The sequence below is a fragment of the Vipera berus genome, assembly GCF_964194415.1.
Source record: "Vipera berus genome assembly, chromosome: 3".
Taxonomy (NCBI): Eukaryota; Metazoa; Chordata; class Lepidosauria; order Squamata; family Viperidae; genus Vipera; species Vipera berus.
Window position 1 is genome coordinate 3,189,069 of NC_138204.1, and position 10,843 is coordinate 3,199,911.

General features: G+C 50.6%; 1 long non-coding RNA gene across 1 annotated transcript in view; it reads right to left on the reverse strand.

Moving 5' to 3' along the window:
• The window catches only part of LOC308665726, a 183,002-nt gene that overhangs the window by 55,615 nt on the left and 116,544 nt on the right, over nt 1-10,843 (reverse strand). The gene's annotated exons all lie outside the window — the stretch shown is intronic.

The following is a 10,843-nucleotide window of genomic DNA, read 5'->3' on the forward strand; positions in this document are numbered from 1 at the left end:
CTATTCTATTCTATTCTATGCCATATTCCATATTCCATATTCCATATTCCATATTCCATATTCCATATTCCATATTCTGTTCCATTCTATTCCATTCCATTAACTATTTCTATTCTATTTAATAGACCTGGGGGAGCCAATCTTTGTTGACCACAGTCTGGAAGGCCCCAATAATTATGGAACTGAGGGCCTATGGACTGGTGGTCAGTTACAACCTCTAGGAATGACGGGACAACGGGGGACTTGGCTTTTACCAGAATTGACTATGATGGCTTGTTTTTGTTTTTACAATCGATTGCGCATTGCCCCTTATACCCCAAAGGACAGAGAACTCTGGGTATTAGCCATTGTGAGAGGATGGCCGAATTTACATCTGCTGCCCCTAGAGGTGAGAGCTCTATGGGGCAGGCCATACCCAGTGCGGTTGCTCCAGACTTCCACCCCCCCCGAGAACTGGCTCTGTGGCCGTAGTGAGAGGACGGTGGCAGGCCTGCCCGGGGGGTTTATCCAGCTGAGTGGCAGCGGCTGGACGGAGGCCTGGGACTCCCTCTCTGAATAGATCCTCCTTATGGACTATTATCTATGGACTGCCTGCGATCCGGACTGCTATTTATGCCTTCCTTTAAATATTCTTCCACGGACTTGTGCGCCCTCAGGGGTGCTCCCCTCTCCTGGGTGCGACCCGCCTTGCCAGCCGATTATAACCTCGAGGAAGGGCCCATTTATTGGGACCCTGAGAGTTGGCTGGGCACGGGTAGGGGCCTTCGACGTAGACCTAATAAGAGGCCCCTGATTATTTTTCTTTCAAAATTTTTTAGGGGGTTAGGGAGGCGGGAGGGTTCTTTTGGTTGTTTGGATAAGGGGGGCTATCCAACTACCGCTGTTCTGGCTAGGGCCGATGGAGATCGCAGGGGGGAGGAGCGGGGGTCGGTCACCTCCGGGGCTCCAGGGCTGGTCGTGGGGCTACCTATTCCCACGACATCAGGGAATGGCAGCAGATGTAGGAGCAGAGGGCCGTATCGATCTCAGGGAAGGCCTCTCCGCTGCTTACAAGCGGTGAGGCACTCCGACCCTCTGGCTCTACCCCAAGGTCCCGGGAGTGAGGGTGTGCAGCCCCCTGAGCTCCGGCTGGTGTATTTGAATGCCAGGTCCGTCTCTAAGAAGGCTCCTCTCGTTCGTGATCTGGTCGAGGGTGAGCAGGCGGACCTGGCTTGCATCACGGAGACTTGGTTGGGCCCAGAGGGCGGGATTCCTCTGGTTGACCTTTGCCCACCAGATTTCCGGGTGCTGCACCGGCCTCGGGCTCAGGGTAGGGGTGGGGGTGTGGCTGTTGTTATGAGGGAGACCTTGTGTCCGCGGGAGGCCACTGTTCCTCAGATAGTCGGGTGTGAGTCTCTCTTTTTGAGATGCGGCCCTGGTGCGCAGTTGGGCTTGCTGCTGGTGTACCTTTCGCCTAGTCACGCAGCAGCAGCCCTGCCTGAGCTGCTCGATGTCCTCTCTGGGTTGGTGGTTGAGTTCCCGAAACTTATAGTTTTGGGGGACTTCAATCTACCATCGCTGGGAGGATCATCTGAGTTGGCTCGGGAGTTCATGGCTTCCATGACGGCCATGGACCTGACGCAAGTAATTTCGGGACCGACTCATGAGGGAGGCCACACCCTTGACCTAGTTTTTTTATCTGGACGGTGGTTAGATGATCTTGGTGGGGGCTCCCCAATTATTATGCCCCTGTCATGGACCGATCATCATCTCCTGCGGCTGGTCTTCCGTTTTGCCACCCCCCGCCGTGGGTGCTTGGAACCAATTAAATGGTACCGCCCCAGACGCTTAATGGATCCCCAGAGGTTCCAGGCAGCGCTGGGGTCCCCACCTGCCTCCCTTGCTCACAGCTCGGCAGATGCCTTAGTGGAAGCCTGGGAAAGGATGGCCACTGAGGCTCTTGACCGAGTTGTACCCCTGCGGCCCCTGACCCGGTGCAGATCCCGTCGAGCTCCATGGTTCTCTGCGGAGCTTCGGGAGATGAAGCGTCGGAGACGGGGCCTAGAGAGCGGTTGGAGGTCCAGCCGATCCGAATCCGACCGATTGCGACTAAGAGCCTACATTAGGTCTTATCTCGCTGCGATAAGGGAGGCGAGGTCTAACCACTTCGCCACCCTTATCGCGTCCGCAGATAATCGCCCGGCCGCCCTGTTTAGGGTGACTCGCTCCCTCCTAAATCAGGAGGTGAGGGAGGATCCCTTGCAGGGTCGTGCCGAGGAGTTTAACCAACATCTGTCGGACAAAATCGCTCGGATTCGGACCGGTCTGGACTCTGACTGGGCAGAGTCTGACGATCAGGACACTGGCGGTCTTGTCGATATCATCTGGGAGGAGTTTGATTCTGTGACTCCGGAGGAAGTGGACAGGATCATGGGGAGGCTGAGCACCACCACGTGTTTATTGGACCCGTGCCCTTCCTGGCTGGTCTATGCAGCCCGGGAGAGGACACGCAGCTGGTTCCAGGCAGTTATATCGGCTTCTCTGAGTGAGGGTTGCTTCCCCGCCGTCTTGAAAGAGGCGGTGGTGAGGCCTCTCCTCAAGAAGCCTGCCTTGGACCCAGCTGTATTAAACAACTTTCGTCCTGTCTCCAACCTTCGCTTTCTTGCGAAGGTTGTTGAGAGTGTGGTGGCGCATCAGCTCCCTCTGGTCCTGGATGAAGCGGATTATCTAGACCCGTACCAATCGGGTTTCAGGCCCGGGCACAGCACGGAGACGGCATTGGTCGCGCTGGTGAATGATCTCTGGAGGGCTCGGGACAGGGGATATTCCTCTGTTCTAGTCCTATTAGACCTCTCGGCGGCTTTCGATACCATCGACCATGGTATCTTGCTGCGGCGTCTCAGGGGATTGGGAGTGGGAGGCACAGTTTTACAGTGGTTCTCCTCCTATCTCCGGGGACGTTCGCAGTCGGTGTTGGCAGGAGGGCAGAGGTCGACCGCGAGGTCTCTCATTTGTGGAGTTCCTCAGGGGTCGGTCCTCTCGCCTCTCCTGTTCAACATCTACATGAAACCGCTGGGTGAGATCATTCGTGGCTTTGGAGTTGGGTATCATCAGTACGCTGATGATACCCAACTTTTCCTTTCGACCCCAAACCACCCCAGTGATGCCCTCAACGTGATGTCCCGGTGCCTGGAGGCGGTTCGGGTCTGGATGGGGAGGAACAGACTCCAGCTCAACCCCGACAAGACTGAGTGGCTCTGCATACCTTCATCCCGGGTTTATTCGGATGTTCCACCTTTGGCTATGGGGGGTGAACTATTACCCCCCGTAGATAGGGCTCGCAACTTGGGAGTCCTCCTAGATTCACGGCTCACCCTGGAAGACCATATAGGAGCTGTGACTAGGGGGGCCTTCGCCCAGGTTCGCCTGGTGCGCCAGTTGCGGCCCTATCTTAGCCGGGATGATTTGTGCACGGTCACTCATGCGCTCGTGTCCTCTCGTCTAGACTACTGCAACGCTCTCTACATGGGGCTGCCCTTGAGGACCACCCGGAAGCTCCAACTGGTACAGAATGCAGCCGCGAGAGTTGTGTTGGGAGTCTCCCGATACTCCCACGTTACACCGCTGCTCCGTGAGCTGCATTGGTTGCCAGTTGTCTTCCGGGTGAGATTCAAGGTACTGGTAACAGTGTTTAAAGCCCTTCATGGCATGGGGCCGGAGTACCTTAGGGAACATCTGCTGCCGGCATCAAGCTCCCTGCGCCCTGTGCGTTCCCACAGAGAGGGCCTCCTCAGGGTGCCACCGATCAGAGAATGTCGATTGGTGGTCCCCAGGGGGAGATCCTTCTCTGTGGGCGCTCCGGAGCTGTGGAATCAGCTACCGGTAGAGCTCCGGATGGCGCCCGATCTTCGCTCCTTTCGTCGCGATCTCAAGACGTTTCTGTTTGTTCAAGCCGGCCTAGCCTGATGGGGATTGGTGGGGTTTTTAGTCTTGTGTTTTAATTTTAACTTGGTGTTTTAGAACTTGATTCCAACTGTTTTAATATGGGCAATTATTTAATCTTGTTTTAACGTTTGTATTTAGTATTTTATTCTGCCCTGTGAACCGCCCTGAGTCCTCAGGGAGAAGGGCGGTATATAAATATTATTAAATTAAATTAAATTAAATTATTCTACATTTCTATTCTATTTCTGGGCAGAGGGAGGGGAAAATATGGATGGAAAATCCTTTACGTAGCTTGGTGTGAGTTAGCAATAGTACTGGGAAAATAAACTGTATGCTTTTTGGGAGGATTTTATTAGTTACAGAAGGGAGCAATAATTCAAGTAGAAGCTTAGTGCCCCAAGGAATTGATAGGCTGAAAGATCCCTTAATTAAGGGTATAAGGGCACTCCATCACTGGAGGTTTTCAAGAAGAGGCTAGACAATCACCTGTCTGGAATGGTATCAGTTCTCCTGCTTGAGCGGGGGGGGGGGGGGGGGCTAGACTAGAAGACCTCCAAGGTCCCTTCCAGCTCTACTCTGTTCTATTCATCTTAAAGTAACCAAGGTTCAGAAACACTGCAGTAGAGCAAGATGCTGGATAGGGACCAGCACTGTGACGTCCGCCCGTCTTTGCTGAGTGGGCGCGATCCGGCCCTCCATCCATCCTCTTAACGCAGCAGGATGTCTGTAAACTGGAAGGAAGGGAATCTAATAATAATCAGCATAGAGCTGGAAGGGACTGAGGAACAAGCTAGATTTAAACCTGGATCTATTGCCCCTGAATGCGGCAACACCATCGTGGGGGAAAAAGCCCAGCCGTTTTTAAACGAAAAATGAAGGTAGGTTAAATATTTGCAGGTGGTCCTCAACTTACGATTGAGCCCCAAATTTTTGTTGCTAAGCGAGACATTTCTTAAAGTGAATTTTGCCCCCTTTTATGATCTTATCTGCCACGATTCTGAAGTGCATCACTGCCGTTATTAAGTCAGTAACACAGTTGTTAAGTGAATCCAGCTTTCCCCGTTGGCTTTGCTTGTTGGAAGGTCGCAAAAGGGGATCGCGTGACACCCCCCCCCCGGGATCTGCGACCGTCATAACTATGAGTCAGTTGTCAGGCGTCTGGATTTTGATCACGTGACCCTGGGGAGGCTGCAACCGTTGTGTGAAAAACAGCCATGTCAGTTTTCCCAGGGTTGTCGTAACTTTGAATGGTCGCTAAACGAGCTGTTGTAAGTTGAGGACTACCTGTATTTTTCACCTGTCCAGCCTCTCCTTTTTTGTCTCTCTGTCTCTCTTTGCAAAGGTATTAACCACTGGCAAGCTTTGCCAAGGAGAAGGCGGGTCTGTTTCAGATTTCAGAAGTGACGGCAAACCTTTTAGAGACTGAGTGCCCAAACTGCAACCCAAAACCCACTTATTTATCGCAAAGTGCCAACACGGCAATTTAATCTGAATACTGAGGTTTTAGTTTAGGGAAAAAAACAACTCGTTCATTAACATCTTTTGTCTTAAATGAAAAACACAATAACAAAGCTTTGAATGATACAACTTTTTACTGAAAAGTAAAAGTTTGCATTTGGCATGCTTTTGAACAATTAATGTGATGTTTGCTGTTGTATGCATGCTGGTATTTTGTCTAACCTTGGCTCATACTTTGTAAGTCTGAGAGCAACACATGCAGCACTCAGGTCATCTGTCAGTCTGTTTCTGGTGTCAGATTTGATATAATTCAAAGGTGAAAACAGCGCGCTCACTCCAGAGGCTTGTTTTGGCTAGGAAGGGGCTTGAGAAATGGCTCTTCCCTGCAAAAACGTAGCCAAAGAGAGAGGCGCGCGTGCCCACAGAGAGTGCCCCCTCTAGCACGCGTGCCATAGGTTCGCCACCACTGAGCTTGAATATGGAAAAGTGGTGATAGCTTTGGATAAGAGAAAATTCCTTTAAGCCCAATTAAAGAGGCCAGTCCTTGATTGAGCACCGAGGTCTCCCAAACTTGGCAACTTTAAGACTTGTGGACTTCAATTCAGAAGAATGCAGCCGCCCGAGTTGTGATGGGGGTCTCCCGATACTCCCATGTAACGCCTCTTCTCCGCGAGCTGCATTGGCTTCCAGTTGCCCTCCGGGTGAGATTCAAGGTGCTGGTGATGACCTATAAAGCCCTAAATGGCATGGGTCCGGACTATCTTTGGGAGCTCCTGCAGCCAGCATCAACCTCCCATCGTCCTGTGCGCTCCCACAGGGAGGGCCTCCTCAGGGTCCCGCCGGTCAGGGAGTGCCGGCGGGCGATCCCCAGAGGTGGGCGCGCCGGCCCTATGGAATCAACTGCCTGTGGAACGCCGGATCGCCCCCGACCTTCGCTCGTTTCGCCGGGACCTGAAAACCTGGCTGAGTTAGCTGGCCTGGACTGAGGGATTTTAAGGTTTTAAATTTTAAACTCTTTTGGGGCTATTAATTTAATTTTATTTTAATTTGTACATTGCACTGCTTTAATTTGCCCTGTAAACCGCCCTGAGTCCCTCGGGAAAAGGGCGGTATATAAATCTAAACAAACAAATAAATAAATTCCCAGAGAGTTCCCTGGGAGTTGGAAATCCACAAATTCTGGCAGTTGAAGTCCACCAATCTTAAAGTTGCCAAGCTTGAAAAACAGTACAGGCTGGCCTTGACTTACGACTTTTCATTTAGTGACTGTTCAAACTTACAACGACAGCGGAAAAAGGGACTTACGACCGTTTTCCACACTTAACGACCACTGCAGCCTCCCCATGGGTCACCTGATTTACATTCCACCGGTTCATATTTACGACGGTTTCAGTATCCTGTGATCCCCTTTTGCGACCTGACAAGCGGAGTCACAGGGGAAGCCAGATTCGCTTAACGACCGTGCGACTAATTTTAACGACTGCGGCGATTCGCTTCACAAATGTGGCAAAAAAAGGGGCGAAATGGGGCAAAGCTCATTTAACACATGTCTCACTTAACGACACCAGTTTCTGGGCTCAGTTGTGCTCGTAAGTCGAGGACTTACCTGTATTAGCATGAATTGTTTCGGGGTGATTTCCCAGGATTTTGAGGCTGATCCACAACTCTATTGAAAAAATACATGGCGATCATGTGACCCCCGGGACACAGCAACTGTCCTAAGTACCTGCCCGTTGCCCAGCCTCTGAATTTCGATCACGTGAACATGGGGGCACTGCAGCAGTTTTAAGCGTCAAAAGTGGTCAAGTATTGGAGGAGGGTGGTGATAGAGTGAAGCAGACGTAACTTCTAAGATGAACTAAACTTTTTTTAGTTCTGATGTGTTCTTGATTTCTGGGTCAATTTCGTTGTTAACTTGGAAACGCTTCACGACCCAACTAGATAACCGAACTACAACCAGTTTGGTCTGGCGGTTATGGCACCAGGCTGGGAAGTAGGAGACCATGAGTTCAGCTCTGGCTTAGCAGAAAAGTAGGCTGGCTGACTTTGGGCCAATCCCCAGGAGACAGTGAGTTCTAGTTCCGTTTTAGGCTGGCTGATTTTGGGCCAATCACCAGGAGACAGTGAGTTCTAGTCCCGCCTTAGGTCTGAAAGCTGGCTGGGTGACTTGGCCAATCCCCGGAGACGTGAGTTCTAGTCCCGCCTTAGGCATGAAAGCCGGCTGGGTGACTTTGGGCCAATCCCCAGGGGACGGTGAGTTCTAGTCCCGCCTTAGGCATGAAAGCTGGCTGGATGACTTTGGGCCAATCACCAGGAGACTCTGTGTTCTAGTCCTGCCTTAGGCCTAAAAGCCGGCTGGGTGACTTGGCCAATCCCCGGAGACGTGAGTTCTAGTCCCGCCTTAGGCATGAAAGCCGGCTGGGTGACTTTGGGCCAATCCCCAGGGGACGGTGAGTTCTAGTCCCGCCTTAGGCATGAAAGCTGGCTGGATGACTTTGGGCCAATCACCAGGAGACTCTGTGTTCTAGTCCTGCCTTAGGCCTAAAAGCCGGCTGGGTGACTTGGCCAATCCCCGGAGACGTGAGTTCTAGTCCCGCCTTAGGCATGAAAGCCGGCTGGGTGACTTTGGGCCAATCCCCAGGAGACGGTGAGTTCTAGTCCCGCCTTAGGCATGAAAACAACTGGGTAATATTAGGCCAGTCATTCTCTCTCAGCCCAACCCACCTCCGTGGAGGAGGAGGAGGAGGAAGAAGAGGAGGAGGAGAATCATGGCATCCTTGGTGCTGTCTAAGCTTGGTGGTTTTCTTGCAGACGTTTCATCACCAAACTAGGGAACTTCATCAGTGCTTTTTTTTTAATCCATGGTGACTTCGGCCATTATGCAACCAGTCATAATCAGGGGCTACCTCTATTATTGGAAAGCATCCTACACCACAGCTCAGCTTGGTTGAGATCGGTTGCCACCGCTTTCCTTCTGGAGCAGAAGCCGAAAAATAGCCGGTGGGTCAGCTTTTCAAGCCTCCAGGCAGTTGTGGAGACTCACAAAGGTGGCATCACAGGCCCCACTACCCCTTGTGTGCAAGAGAGCTTGTTCCTCTGCCACCTTCTTCGTAAAAGACCCAGAAACCCATCCAGGCTGCTGTTCCCATCTGCCTCTTTTGAAGGACTCTGTATTCTTTCCCTAAGCCAGCAAAAAGTGTGGGCTGCGTATAACTTGTACCTTTTTTTAAAAGACGCCTCCTGCTTTTATTCCGTCTCCCGGGAAAAGGTCTTTTTGACAGCTGGGGATCAAAAAAAAAAATCGGTGGTTGTCCCACTGTACCATGAACCTCACAATGGATATAATTGATATTCAGGTAGTCGTGTAAGTTATGCGCTGCTGTTCGGCGTGGGCTTGAAGTAGAGAGAGGATTCACGCTGGGGCTTTCAGCTTGGAGAAATTAGGAGGAAAATGCCAACCAAGGGCAGCGGCCTGCAGCGAACGTGGCCTGCTGGGGGAAGCCCAGCTGGGCCCGAGAGGCCCAGCCAAGAGACCAGAGGCCCATCGAAGTGAGTGTGGTAAGCGGAGAGGCGAACCGACTGCGGGCAGCAAAACGAACGGGCGGAGTAGGGTCTCCTGCTTGGGCAGGGGGTTGGACTAGATGACCTCCAAGGTCCCTTCCAACTCTGTTATTCTATTCTATTCCATTCCATTCCATTCCATTTTCTTATTCTCTTGTCTTCTCTTTTTACCATTCCATTCCATTCCATTCCCTATTCCTATTCCTATTCCTATCCTATCCTAACCTATCCTATCCTATCCTATCCTATCCTATCCTATCCTATCCTATCCTATCCTATCCTATCCTATCCTATCCTATTCTATTCTATTCTATTCTATTCTATTCTATTCTATTCTATTCTATTCTATTCTAGCAGCCTTGGTGGAGCAGTGGGCTAAGGCCTCCTTAAGTAACACCAGCTGCCTGCAATTAGTGCAGGTTCGAGTCCCACCAGGCTCAAGGTTGACTCAGCCTTCCATCCTTCCGAGGTAGGTAAAATGAGGACCCAGACTGTTGGGGGCAATTAAGCTGACTTTGTAATAATGCCGCTTGGGGGGGGGGAAAGCCCTAATAAGCAGGCATATACATAGAATGAAGGCTCCTGCTAAGCTTGTAAGCCGCCCTGAATCTTCGGAGAAGGGCGGGATATAAATGGAATTAAATAAGACCGACTTAGGTTTCTTCCTGCCGGATTGTGTTATTCCCGCTGACAAGGAAAAATGCAGGCTTGTAATTTTACTCGGCCGATGTGCTGTTTTTCTACACCGAGGGGGAATGTGTCATATCCACAAAGCAGCGGATGGAAACTCATGAAGAGGCAACCTAGAACGAAGGAGGAATTTCCTGACAGAAGGCTTAACCTGTGGAACTGCTTGCCTCTGGTACACTGGAAGTTTTTAAGAAGAGATTGGACAACCCTTGGTCTTAAATGGTATGGGGTTTCCTGCCTGAGCAGGGGGTTGGACTAGATGACCTCCAAGGTGCCTTCCGATTCCGCGGCTGGGGAATTCTGGGAGTTGAAGGCCACCCCTCTTCAAGTAGGCATAGTTGAGAACTCTGTTTTAGAGAGCTCTTGCATTGGTGAAAACATACCAGATAAAGATAAATCCCTATTTTTACGAACGGTGTACAACTGTTGTGACTTACAAGAGTTCATTTTGTGGCCGTTCAAAGTTACAATTGCGCTGAAAAAGGGGAGTTATGATCGTTTTTCAGACTTAACGACCCTTGCAGCCTCCCCGTGGTAACGTGATCAAAATTCAGGTGCTTGGCAACTGACTCGTATTTATGACGGTTGCAGTGTCCCGGGGTCACGTGACCCCGTTGTGACCTTATGACATGCAAAGTGAATGGGAGAGGGGAACTACATTCGCTTAAGCACTGGGTTACTAACTGAAGTGATTCATTTAATGACGGTGGCAAAAAATTTCATGGAGTGGAGCAAAATTCACTTAACTAACATTTAGCGTGAGCCAATGCTCACTTAGCAACGGAAACTGGGCTCAACTGAGGCCATAAGTCAAGGACATTCGTTAAGTGAGTTTCACCCCATTTCTCGCCAAAGGGTTGTTAAGTGAATCACTGCAGGTGTTAAGATAGCAACCTGGTTGTTAAGGAAATCAGGCTTCCCCACTGACTTGGCTTGTCAGAAAGTCGCAAAAAGGAATTGCGTGACATCGGGACACTGCGACCATCACAAAGAGGAGTCAGCTGCCAAACATCTGAATTTTGATCGCGTGACCCTGAGGAGCCTGCAACGCTCGAGTGAAAAAAAAAAGTCATAAGCCATTGTTAACTTTGAACAGTCACTATTTTATTTATTTATTTATTTATTTAATTGGATTTGTATACCGCCCTTTCCCGAAAGACTCAGGGCAGTTTACAGGGAATTAAAACAAGAAATGCAAAAATTAAAAACC